This window comes from Eutrema salsugineum, unplaced genomic scaffold (assembly GCF_000478725.1).
Source record: "Eutrema salsugineum unplaced genomic scaffold, Eutsalg1_0 scaffold_1, whole genome shotgun sequence".
NCBI lineage: Eukaryota > Viridiplantae > Streptophyta > Magnoliopsida > Brassicales > Brassicaceae > Eutrema > Eutrema salsugineum.
In genome coordinates this window covers 20,301,916-20,315,816 of record NW_006256909.1, presented here as the reverse complement: position 1 = coordinate 20,315,816, position 13,901 = coordinate 20,301,916, and the positions used below count along the sequence as shown (strand labels likewise).

The 13,901-nt window shown below is 37.6% G+C and overlaps 1 pseudogene; it reads right to left on the bottom strand.

The window, feature by feature from the left end:
• Positions 1-11,348: 11,348 nt before the first annotated feature.
• LOC112082479 lies at positions 11,349-11,488 on the bottom strand (annotated as a pseudogene).
• Between the last annotated feature and the right edge of the window lie 2,413 nt (positions 11,489-13,901).

Genomic DNA, 13,901 nt, shown 5'->3' with positions numbered 1-13,901 from the left:
ACTACTTACCAGTCGTAACTTAGTCACTAAATAGGTTAAATTACAGGAAATATGAGTTTTAATAGCACACGAGTATAGCGTTTATTTGAATTATGCTATCATTTTGTATTCGTTTTTTTGTAATAGCGGTAAACATGCGTGACATCTATAATACGTGTGATATTGAAATTCGCGGAATATTTTTTTGTAAAATAATTTGTTTTCATAGCAGACTTGTAATTTAAACGCTGTAATATCTTATGGCGGAAAATTGTTTTTCGATTCCCTCCATACTTAAAAATATTTTAGTGAGGAAATACTGATTTTTCCCCCTTTTCGATTTCCCCATCCACTTTCACTCTTTCTATCAAATAGCTTTTCGATCTGCTAGAAACCCAGAAATCGTTAACAATCAACGATTTGAAACCCATTGATTCTCCGATTTCAAACTCAGAAACTCTTAATCTCTTCATATCCTGCCAATTTCATTATCTGTTCTCATACTTTGCTTCATCACTCGAGACCCAGAAACCTTCTCCGATTCCGATAGACTTCCGATTTCCAAAGTATACCGTTGACGATTGCGACTAACTCTTGCAGTCGAAGAATCACATTCTGATCTTGGAAAACCTGTTCGATTTGAAGGTACTAACTTTGATATATCTGTGCATGTTAGTCCGTTGGTTTTGAGTTGTTATATTATAATATGAGTCCATATCTGATCTATTACGCAGGAAGGAATTGTTATTGTAAGGATTTCTTCAGGGGAAGGTAATTTTTAGGCTTGATGGTTTCAGTAATTCGCGAGTTATCTTATTGTTTGTTTTAGTTTAACTGATTGATCATTTTTCTTATCTTTTGCAGTTGGAGCCCATCAAACGAGGAAGAAAAAAAAACTTTAAAGGTATAGCAACGACTGTGATTTGATTCTCTCTTGAGTTGTTTAAATGTCTTTGTGAAGTTGATTAAGTGATTGTGTGGTAAATTTGTGTGTATATTTCGTTGGAGCAGTGGATTCATTGTGGTACCATGGATAAGGCTTGGGTATGGTTACCAAGGTATGAATTTGTTTCTGTTTAGTTTTGTATACTTAATTGCATACTTCTTTTTGTATCTTTCCATTGAGTTTGTGAATATTAATCTTGGTAATGATCTTGCCTTATAGGGCTAGCCTTGAATACGAGCAAGGTGCTACTTGTTTTGTGTATGAATCAGCAAAGAAATTGGGAAATCTTTCTCATATTTTCTGTCCATGTATCGAGTGCTGCAATGTTTGTCATCAACCACTGGGGACAGTGTTGGATCATTTAGTGATTAAGGGGATGGATCACAAGTATAAGAGAAATAAATGCTGGAGCAAGCATGGGGAAATAAGGGCAGATAAGAGTAGTGAAGTAGCAACATCTGAGCATGAGGCATACAATTTGATTAGGACTGCTTTTTTAGCAAGAGAATACAGTGGAAGTTCTGAAGGTCAGCTGGGTGATCAGTTTGAAGATGGTGGACATGGAGAAGAATCCGAGTTTAGGAAAAAACTACAAGACGCTGAAACTCCATTGTACTCGTCTTGTCTCAAGTACACCAAGGTTTCTGCAATCATGGGGCTTTACAGAATCAAGGTGAAGAGTGGAATGTCAGAAAACTACTTCAATCAGCTCCTAATGCTAGTCCATGACATGCTGCCAGAGAGTAATGTTCTCCCAAAGTCGACGGATGAGATGAAGAAGTTCCTGAAGATGTTTGGTTTTGGTTATGAAATCATTCATGCCTGCAAGAATGACTGTGTTCTTTATCGGAATGAATATGAGGATATGGTTAGTTGTCCCAGATGTAAAGATTCGAGATGGGAAAGGGACAAACACACTGGTGAGGAGAACAAAGGGATTCCTGCAAAGGTGCTACGGTATTTTCCTATCAAAGATAGATTCAAAAGGATGTTTAGATCGAAAAGGTTGGCTGAGGAGTTGACTTGGCATTTTTCAAATGCTAGTGAAGATGGTACAATGAGGCATCCTGTTGACTCATTAACTTGGGTTCAGGTGAATGACAAGTGGCCGGAGTTTGCAGCTGAAGCTAGAAATCTCAGACTAGGACTCTCGACTGATGGGATGAATCCATTCTCAATACAGAACACCAAGTACAGTACCTGGCCGGTGTTGTTAGTTAACTACAATATGGCTCCAACCAACTGCATGAAAGTTGAGAATATCATGCTCACAATGCTTATTCCTGGTCCAACTGCACCAAGCAATAACATTGACGTCTATCTACAACCTTTGATAGATGATCTTAGAGATTTATGGAATAAAGTTATGGAAGTGTATGATGCATTTTCTAAAGAGACGTTTACTCTTAAAGCTATATTGTTGTGGACAATTACTGACTACCCTGCATTGGGAACATTGGCTGGATGCAAGGTGAAAGGAAAACAAGCATGTAAAGACTGTGGAAAAGATACACCAAATCGGTGGCTAAAGTTCAGTAGAAAGTACGTGTATATGGGCAACAGGAAACGACTCAGACCTGGTCATCCTTTCAGAAAGAAAAAAGTTTGGTTTGACAATACTATTGAGAGTGGGACTGCAAATAGAATTCAAAGTGGAGGTCAGATATTTGAGACACTCAGAGATTTTAGAAATGATTTTGGCAAGCCGGTGGATAAGAAAAGCAAGAGGAAAAGAACATATATAACAGAAGACGAAGTGCCTGCACATGAAGAGACTGACGAAAACTCTGATCTCTGGAGGTGGAAAAAGCGGTCTGTCTTCTTTGACTTACAATATTGAAAGGTAAAACTTCATTATAATTCTTTTGTTATGTATATGATGCATTCATATATAAATAACTACTTATGTCACTGGTTGTAGGATATGCCGGTGCGTCACAACATTGATGTGATGCATGTGGAGAAGAATGTGTGTGATGCTTTGCTGTCTTCGATGATGCATAACTGTAAATCCAAAGATGGAGTGAATGCACGCAAAGATTTAGAAGATATGGGCATTAGAAAAAACCTACACACTGAGGTACGTGGGAAGATAACATATTTGCCACCTGCTGCTTATTGGTTGTCTAAGGATGAAAAAAGAAGATTTAGGTTGTCTAAATTCAGAGGTCCCGATGGTTATTGTGCCAATATTGCCAATTGTGTTACAGTGGATCCACCTGTAATAGGTAGTATGAAGTCTCATGATCATCATGTTCTAATACAGAATCTGTTTCCTGTGGCATTGAGAGGCTTACTGCCAAACGGGCCAAGAGTTGCAGTTAAATGATTATGTAACTATTTCAATAGATTATGCCAGCGTGTGATAGACCCTGAGAAGTTGATAACCTTGGAGTCTGAGATTGTTGAAACTTTATGCTTGATGGAAATATACTTTCCTCCTTCACTCTTCGATATTATGTTCCATCTGCCTGTACATTTAGCAAGGGAAGCAAGATTAGGTGGACCAGTACATTTTCGTTGGATGTACCCTTTTGAGAGGTAGTCGTCTGGTTGATTAGCTAAATTACAATGATATTTCAGTGGTAGTAATATTTTACTAGCGTTTTCTGTTTGAACTGCAGGTACATGAAAATATTGAAGGCATATGTTAAGAAATTTGCAAGACCAGAAAGCATGCATGGCTGAGGGATATCTAGCTGGAGAATGCCTTGCCTTTTGCCTAGAATTTCTGCATAACTCTGTACCTACTGAAGAACCAGTCAACCGTAATGAAGATATTGTTTCAGATAATTTATCACTTGAAGGCCGACCTCTATATAAGGCTACAGAAATTACCCTTACAGACAAGGAACGTGACATAGCACACAGATATGTTCTTATGAACACAGCCGTTATGGATCCCTTTATTGAGTAAGTTCTCTTGATGCGACTATTATTTCAACATGCTAGTATATACTATACATAGTGTGTAATGTATATAACTTCTATATTACTAGGTTGCATTTGGAAGAACTCGAGTCTACAGATGCGAGATGTGCCAGAAATGAAACTCTTAAATGGAAATATCACAATGAACGGTTTGCAAAGTGGATTAGGCAAAAGGTATGCAGTAGTTGTTTTACGTTCTTGTAAAGACAGTTTTGGTACTAATGTATTTGTTACATGTTCTTGTAAGGTACCAACTAACTCAAAACATCATTCCACAAGGCTCAGATGGCTTGCTTTTGGACCTAGAAATATTGCTCATTCGTATAAGGGATATGTTGTTAATGGGCATCGTTTCCATATAGAGGATGTAAAGCGGAAAAATCAAAACAGTGGAGTCACATATGAAGCATTCTCTATGTGTAGGTCTAGTGCTCGAGATTCAAGACACATGGCAGACATAGTTTCATTTTATGGTGTGATAAAGGAGAACATTTTGTTGGACTATCACATGTTCGAGGTTCCATTATTTAAGTGTACTTGGGCAAACAAAGGAAATGGAGTTAAAGAGGAAGATGGCTTTACACTGGTGAATCTCCATATGAACCAGTCCTCATATCTTCAGGATCCATATATCCTCGCATCACAGGCTAAACAAGTCTTCTACTCAAGAGAGGATGATGATTCCCCTTGCTATGTAATTTGTGCCTCCTCCTACTGTGCCTCTCAATGTACCTCCTCCCAATGCACGTGTTTCCGAGTCTACTCAAGTGGCACAGACTCAAGAGTCAGAGACACAGAAAAAGAATACAAGGGGACCAACAAAGATGCGGAAAGTATCCAAACATCATGACGACAAGGTGGAAGTTGAGTTTACAGGTGTCGGTGAACCTGTGGGACCTGGTTCAGTCACACTTTCCTCATTTCTTGGACCTCTGGTAAGGGAGCACGTACCAGTAATACTTGATGACTGGAGACATCTGGAGGAAGAGACAAAAGACACGCTGTGGGAGGAAATTCAGGTAAAAAAATCTTAACTACATTACGGAAACGTGTATTTGATATTTACAATCTCATTATGTAAACAATCTCTTTGTAGGGGAGGTTCAATTTGACAGAAGATTGGCAAAAAGACTCTGTTTTTAAGCAGATGGGTTGCTTGTGGAGGGCTTCGAAATCTACACTGACTAATCAAGTTCGAGCAGCCAAATGTAAGGAGCAATTATAGAAGCTAAAACCGTGTAACATTCCATCTACGACAGCTTGGAACAACTGGGTTAAGAGTAGGACCAGTTCAGCATTCAAGGTACTGTATGTCAATTTATTCATTATATGATGATTATATATGACATTTCGTTCAGTAAAATCATCTGTTATTTAACTAGGTAGAGAGTGACAAATACAGGGAACTAAGGAGGGCTCAGATTCCTCACAGCACAAGTCGTAAAGGAATGGTTCGCTTAGCTCATGAGATGGTATGTTTATACTGTTACAGTAATTAGTAACATAGAAAAAAAATAACGCTAAATGATTTTTGTTTTAGAGGAAAAAAATTTCAGACCCTAGTAAAGTGAGTAGAAGTAAGGTGTGGGTAGCAGGGCACACACATGCTGATGAAACACCTGTAAGAGAAGAATTTGCGGAAACAATTGTAAGAACTTCACTTCAATGCATATACATGGCTGTTAGTATACTTGATAACTGTATTCGAAATAACTGTCTTTATAAATGTGCTAGGAAAAAATAAAATCAATTGATAGTGAAATGGAGTCCACAGCCAACGATAATATCAGAGATGATGCTGTCAGCCGTGTATTGGGAAAAGACAAACCAGGAAGACTGAGAGGGATGGGCAGAGGGTTTACTTACACTAAGCTGGCATTCCTACAAGCTAGAGATTCACATGTACAAAAACTAGAAGCAACACAAGCAGAGTTGCTTAACAAGATTGAGGACCTTCGCCTTGTTGTTCAGGACTTAGCTGGGAAGAAGGTAAATGGTCATTCTTGTTTAAATTGTTGTAAAATTTGTTGTTTTACTGCGCTGTTACTGATTCATTTGCTATAAAATTTGTTGTCCATCTGGAACTTGTTAGAGAGATAGTGATGAGGTCTCTAAGTCCGAAGGAAGCAATGTTAGCAGAATAGGTGTTAGGTGTCAGCTACTGGACTGGTGTAGTAATGATGATGTTGTCGTCGCTGAAGGAGAGTTTGTTCATCTGACCATATGTATAAGATTTGTCGGATTCCACTAGGACCAAATGCTGCTGCTGTTTTGGTGAAGTCTGTAAGACAACCAGGTGCATACATCTGGAGACCCACCGCAACCATTTCATCACTTCGGGACAGTATAGGAATCAAGATTGCATGGCCAGCTGATAAGGTGATATTAGATAATGACATCAACTCACCTGGAACCAAGCATGCTGGATCCTCGGTAACTATTCCTTCCTAGTATTATAACTGAAAACATTTCTTATTCAGTAATGCTTAATATGTTGTTTTTTGCTAAACTACTTAGGCTGAGAGGTCTTTGAATGGAAGGGTTTACATTTTTGATTGGAATGAGGAAGATGAGATAATTGGTGAGGGCATATTGTGTTCTACTGACCCAAAAGACTTGGTTAACAGTATACCTCTGGGACCAAATGCTGTAATTGTGAAAGTTGACGTAGTTAGTAAAGACAGTGCTTTTCTGTGGAGACCAAGTGCTGAAATGTCAGTCTTAGGTGATGCACGTAATGAGGACATCGCATGGCCAATTCATAAGATACAGTTAGTCGTCGAACCTGAGACAATACCTTCGGTACCTTTCTTCTCCATATAAGTTTGTGTTCTAAATAATGATTGATGTGGTTATGTTTTTTTAATTTGTGTTTTGGAATTCTGAATTGTAGAGTACAAGTAACAGTGCCAATAGTAGCAAAGGAGGGAAACAAAAATGTTTGTTGTTAGACTGCGATGGATATGGAGAAACTGTTGCACAAGATCGAGTGTCTTCAACTGATCCAGCTGAGAAGGTTCATTTCGTTCCTCTAGGCCCAAATGCTAGCAAAGTATGGGTAGAATTGTCAAAGGTTGATAACGCAAGAATGTGGAGACCAAATTCCGAAGTTGAATTCATCACCGATGCAGTGGGAACAACCGTAGCTTGGCTTAACGACAAAATAAAAATGCGGTGACATGTTTGAATTTTATGCTATAAATTTAATCTAATCTGTTTGTACTTTGTATTCATAAGCTTTAAATGGTAAACACACATATCTTCAAATATTGTACTATGGTTGGATTAAATTTGAATGAATTCAAAATTTTTAATGACTGAAAACATATCCAGAATAATTTAATTAAAGTTAACATTAGAATAAGCTTTAAATTTATTACTTAAATATAAAATACATATTCAAAATTTTTGAAAATAAGACTTATATATATTCATAAAGAAAAATTTCGTTTTTTAATTCACATTTAGGGTTTAGGGTTAATGTTCAGGGTTTAGAGTTAATATTTCAGGTTCTACTATGAATCATTATAATTTGTATCTATAATGTTATTAAAATAAAGTTAGAATACTTTTCATAAAATATATCATTTTATGTACTTAATATAAAATTAGTATTGTATTTTTCATTTCAAAGATTTAGTCTTTAGGGGTAAAGGTTTAGAGTTTAAGGGCTTCAGATTAATGTTTAGTTTTTTTATTATGAAGCATTACAATTTCTCACTCGAACTTTATAACTATATAGTTACAATGCTTTGCATACAATATATCAATATATGTAGTAATAAATTTAAAATAGTATTGTATTTCACGTTTTGAAGATTGAGCCTTTAGGGTTAAGGGATTAGAGGTTTAGGGCTTAGGTTTAGGGTTAATTAGAAATTAAATATATGTTGAATTCGATTTATAATTTTCTTTTGTCATGAAATTTAAAAATAAAGTTCTCCATTATTGGAATTACTAAATCTATAATATTTACATAAGTGTAAATTTTAAAAAAAAATTAAATACCTTATTTATAATTTGGAAATGTAAAATTCTTATTTTGAACAAAAATGACCAATAGTTAAAGAGTACTAGGATCCATTATGTGGCACCAGCTCGACCGTACGATCAATACTCTAACGCTGGGATAATAACCGTTGGATCAATAATCTTGATTTATAATCAATCTCAACCGTACGCTGATATAATATTACTCTCTTTCTCCACCGTAGGATCGATGATACGATGTCTTCTTCTTCGTCGCCGTATATTCATCTCACTAGAAAATCTGTATCTCAGAGTTAATCGGGTACGTTATTCTTTACATCTCTCACATTCCATCTTCTCTCAATGTTATAGATGCCGATACATTTGTGACCAATTCGTATAGTTATATTGTTTAATTGCCGTTTTTTCTTCTTACCTTGACCATATGGTTTTGTATAAACCCTATGATTGCTATAGTTTAGGGCTTTCTTCACCGTTTCTCCTTATTCTCTCAGTCGTTTGGTTTCTCTCAGTCGTTTGGTTTAAATAAATTGCAGGTCAAACCCTAAATTTGTTTCGTATTTTGACATCAACTTTTTGTATCTTTGATATCTTCGATATATTACAATTTCATTTTAAGTAAGTATACACATCTGCTTTTCGTATCTTTAATTGGCATTTGTATATGATATCGTTGTCTTTTATTGTGTAAAGTTGAAGCATTTCCATTGTGTTTGGTCGTTTCTTGTCTGCTTAATAAAGTTTTTTAGCGAAATTTAGTTGATTTCTTTGTTCTGCTAGTAGTTACTAGTGTTAATTCCTGTGTTGCTTACAATCTGATTCAGAAATGGAAGCAAGGAAAGTAATAATCTGTGGACTCCCGGCAAAAGGAATCATACCACAGATCCACCAACATCCACGACAAGATGCAGATGATGAAAGAGGAAGTGATGTCGAGGAAATCACAAGAGAACAATTCCGGAGAGCTTTAGGAACCAGCTTAGTCCGCCTTGAGGAACTCGAAGAAGACATTGCACCAGAGTACCGTCTAGCTATCAAAAGAATCATAAAGGAAGAACGTAAATCCGCTATGCAAAGACACCCCAAACAAGAAGAAGGACAGTCCACCCGAGGCATGGCTCGTCGAGACAGCTATAAGGAGAAGAAACAGAAAAAAGTGATTTCAAATTTGTTGGTCTTTTGTAACCTTTAACTTTTGTAATTTCATTTTAATAAATTAATTAGGTTTCTATTTTTAAATTAAATTTATTTATATTTTGATATTTACAGAAAAATATCATTCGAAATAACCAAAAAATGGTAAAAACAAAAAAATATTTCCGATTTCACCACATTTGAAATAAAAAAAAAAATTCAATTCGACGACATGTGCTTAACCCTATTATATAGGTAATGGTAATACAAAAAACGCTATTATTTACATAACTGATAATACAAAAAAACGTTATCATATATGTAATTTATAATACTAAAAACCGCTATCGTTAAATAGCACAACAAATAACCAAAACGCTATAATATACGAAGATAGCAGAGCATTATGCTATTGTCTTCAATATGTCAAACATAAAATATGACAATAGCTGTCTCGACGGGCCAGGACTGTCTTTCTTTATAGAAACAATATAGAATAATAAAATTTAAATATTCATCTAAAAAAAAAATGTAACACAAATAACACGCTATAATATAATAAAATATGACAGCATAATAACGCTGTGAAATATGTATTAATAGCACTTGAACAACGTTATTAACAATACTTTTATTGCAAACAAAAAACCGCTATCACATTGACCGATTTAATAGCAACACCAAACTCCGCTATCTAAAGTGCTCGACCTATTATCGCGGGCGATGCCAGAGCGCTTAACTAAACGCTATGCTATAGTTAGATAGCGGTTTTCACCCGCTATTAAAACCTGTTTTTCCTGTAGTGAATTAATTAGTCGTTATATTTTATGATTAAGTTGCCACTGTTACCTGACAATGTTGGTTGATCGCTTATTAGTAGTGATTTAGTCGTAACTTTACGACTGCATTACGACTGTTGTGATTTGCGATGAATTATTACCGACAAAACATTTTAGTCGTGAATCAGTTGTAACTTGTAGTTTAGCGACTGTTTCACGATGATATATGATGTCGCTAAATAGGTGAATTCTTGTGGCGTAGAGTCTTGGAACACTTAGGACATAACAAAGACAGCTAAGGACTTAATGACTCAAAGACTAACGTTAAAACAAAGTTTGAAACTTGAAAAATAGGCTCTTCCCTTCCTTGGACGAATTGGTGAATGGACTTGGGCTAGATGTCATCAAGAGGCTTCTTAGGATAGTGTTGTGGAGAAGCCTCATTAAAAACTTTGTTTGGAAAATCCAATTGGGACAAAACCGAACAAGGGGAAAAAGAGCACAAGTCACAATACCTCTCTTGATGAACTCTTAAGTGGCTTGTATCACAACCAGTGTAGTTGGATTAGCACACTTAAGATTGCCATGAATAGTGTGTAATAACTTGTGAAAAGCTTGTTTAAACTTGATCGCTTTGGCTCTTGTTATTGGTCTAAGAGGAAGATGCAAATCCTTTTCTTTGTCTCCACTTGCTTCCTCCGGTTTCAGCTGCTCCTTGTCTTCATTAAACTCTGGTTCAAGCTTTCCTTCTTCTCCATTAATCTCCTCAGTTCCAAAGCTGGCCATGATCATATCATCTTAGCATTTTTCTTTGATACTTTTCTTGAGATCAAGTCTGTTTTACCTTTTTTTTTACTGATTAAACTCTTAAGTGTTGAAGTTTCAGGTTTATGAACACTAGACCTATCACTAGAAGCAGGAGTTGTGATCAACTAGAGCCCTTTGTTGACAACATTCACCTGTTCGAAAGAGCAGCAGGAAGAGCTAGAGAGAGAGCTGCTCATCTAGAGAGGTTGGGAATGGAACAAGCTGAGCATCAGGCTCAGGTGAATCAGGCTCAGGCTGACTGGAATGAACAGCAGGCGTTTGTGAACCAGAACATAGCACAAAGGAATGAACGCCAAGCTCAAGTGAATCAGAAACAAGCGGCTAGGAATGAGCAGCAAGCTCATAACCATCAGCAGCCACTACCTCCAAGGTGCCAAGAACCTCCAAGGCGTCAAGAGCCTCCACCAGTGTTTGTGGGAGAGAAGGACCGCGCCAATGCACACCAATACAGGGCATGCATTCAAGCTCCTCCAGTGCAAAACAACAACTTTGAGGTGAAGGCCTCTTTACTTAACATGGTTCAGAACTCTAAGTTCCATGGTCTGCCTATGGAGGATCCACCTGAGCATTTGGATCTGTTTGATAGGGTGTATGATCTAACAAACATCAAAGGAGTTTCAGAGCACAGTTTCAAGCTGAGATTGTTTCCTTTTAGTTTGGGAAACAAGGCACATCAATGGGAGAAGAACCTACCTAGAGGATCCATTCAAACTTGGGAGCAGTGTAAACTTGCATTCTTATCATCTACCTCAAGGACTGCCAAGCTGAGAAACCAGATATCAAGCTTTACCCAGCAGAACAATGAAAGCTTTGGGGAAGCTTTGGGGAAGCTTTGGGGAAGCTTTGGGGAAGCTTGGGAGAGGTTTAGGAGTTACACAAACCAATATCCCCATCATGGTTTTTATAAGGAATCACTCTTGAGTACCTTGTATAGAGGAGCCCTCCCAAAGATAAGGAACCAGTTAGACACAGCTTCAAATGGGAATTTCTTGGGCAAAGAGATAAATGCTGCTTTGGAGTTGGTAGAGAATATAGCCATGAGTAATGATACTTATGGGGAGGATTTCGATAAAGCAGACAGAAGTGAGGGTTCAAGTAAAGAGAAAAGGATGGAGAAAGACATTAGAGAGCTTCAGAGAAAACTTGACAAAGTTTTAGTGGCAACTCAGAAGCCACAACATTTTGTGGGGGAATTTGATGATCAGTCTCCAAGCTTTGAAAATATAAATGAAGAAGGTCTTACTCAAGAGGAGATAAACTACATTGGGAATCAGTGAGTTTAATGCCCTACACTATTGCAAAGAATCTGGGATACTATACCTACAAGCCAGCAAGGATATCATTGATACTAGCTGATAGATCAGTGAGGCTTCCCATAGGTGTACTTGAGGATCTGCCTGTTAAGGTAGGAGGCTTTGAAGTCCCAACTGACTTCATTGTTTTAAAAATGGATGAGGAACCTATTGATCCTCTGATTTTGGGAAGGCCCTTGCTTGCTACTACTGGTGCCATTATTGATGTGAGAGGTGGAATGATTGAGCTGCACCTTGGATCTGAAACTCTTAAGTTTTATGTGAAAGAAATGATGAAGAAGCCCACTATTGAAGGACAGATCTTTTACATTGAAACAATGGAGGAGCTTGCGGATGAGCTTCTTGAAGAGTTGAACACTGAAGATCCTCTTCAAGTTGCCTTGACCAAAGAACATGGTGCACACGGGTTCCTAGCTGAGGAAAGTGAGGCTTACAAGATTGTTTTGGATTAGTACAAGGAATTGAGTTCAGAAACCAAGTTTTTGGAGCTGCAAACAAGCGGCCTTGAGGTTCAGGGTATCAATGGTTCAAGAACAAGTCAGGGACTAGTTCAGGAGTGCAAGGCCGTGGGTTCACAAGCTGAGGAAAATGCTGAGGCGACTGATGAGATCAACACCAATAGAGCTGCAGCTGAGCAAGACAACTTCAATGCAGATTGGGATGAGTCCAAAGCTCCCCCTGTTGAGATCAAGCCTCTACCAACAGGGCTCATGTATGTATTCCTTGGCTCTTACTCTTCTTACCCTGTCATCATCAATGATAGGTTGCTAGCTCATGAGGAAAGGGCATTGTTGAATGAATTAAGAAAGTTTAGGAGAGCAATTGGTTATTCCCATGCTGATATAAGAGGAATCTCTCCTAATGTCTGTACCCACAGAATACACCTAGAGGACCAATCAATGTCCTCTATTGAGCACCAAAGGAGGCTTAACCCCAATCTGAAAGAGGTGGTTAAGAAGGAGATACTCAAACTGCTTGAGGCAGGGATTATTTACCCAATCTCTGACTCAAGATGGGTGTCTCCAGTCCATGTGGTGCTCAAAAAAGATGGTATTACCGTGGTAAAAAATGATAGGGATGAACTTATTGAATCTAGAACTGTAACTGGTAATCGCATGTGCATAGACTATAGGAAGCTAAATGCAGCCTCAAGAAATGATCACATTCCTTTACCATTCATTGATCAGATGTTAGAGAGGTTAGCTAATCATCCCTATTTTTGGTTTCTTGATGGGTACTCTGGGTTCTTTCAGATTCCAATAGACCCTAAAGATCAAGAGAAAACAACATTTAGCTGTCCATATGATACATATACATATAGGAGAATGCCCTTCGACTTATGTAATGCACCATCTACCTTTCAAAGGTGCATGATACATATTTTCTCTGATCTAATTGATGATTTATCAGTCTATGGATCCTCCTTCTCTTCATGTTTGTCCAATCTCTTGAGGAGATGTGACGACGCAAGCCTTGTTTTGAATTGGGAAAAGTGTGATATATCCATAAAATGAATCATTTTAGTGTACATATTTAAGTCTAAATCATGTCTTATTTAATGCATTCTAGGTACTTAAGAATTAATATAGGACTTAGGAGCTTGCATTATGTCAAAATGAGTTTTGCATGGTTTGGAGTGTTAAACAAGTGCTTTTTGAGCTTATATGGAGTGGGAGAAGTGAACCAGGTGAAGAAATGGTGTTTAAATGATCAAAAATGGTGAGAAAAGACAATTTGGAGTTTCTCGGCAATTCACTGTACCATAGGTCGATGCTTCTCGGCTAATATCCATACCGCGGGTAGAGTTCCTCGGCCAAAACACGTACCGACTGATGAAACTTCTCGGCCAAAAATCTCCGGTACAGATACATTTCACAGATCGTGTTACCGAAAGGCCTTCCCGGCCGATTCAGCTTCCGGGATCTTCAGCAAAGAGCAGGATAATTGAGTCAAGGTTCAAGAAACGTTAGAATCAATGCATTTTGAGCAGCGAGCTAAAAG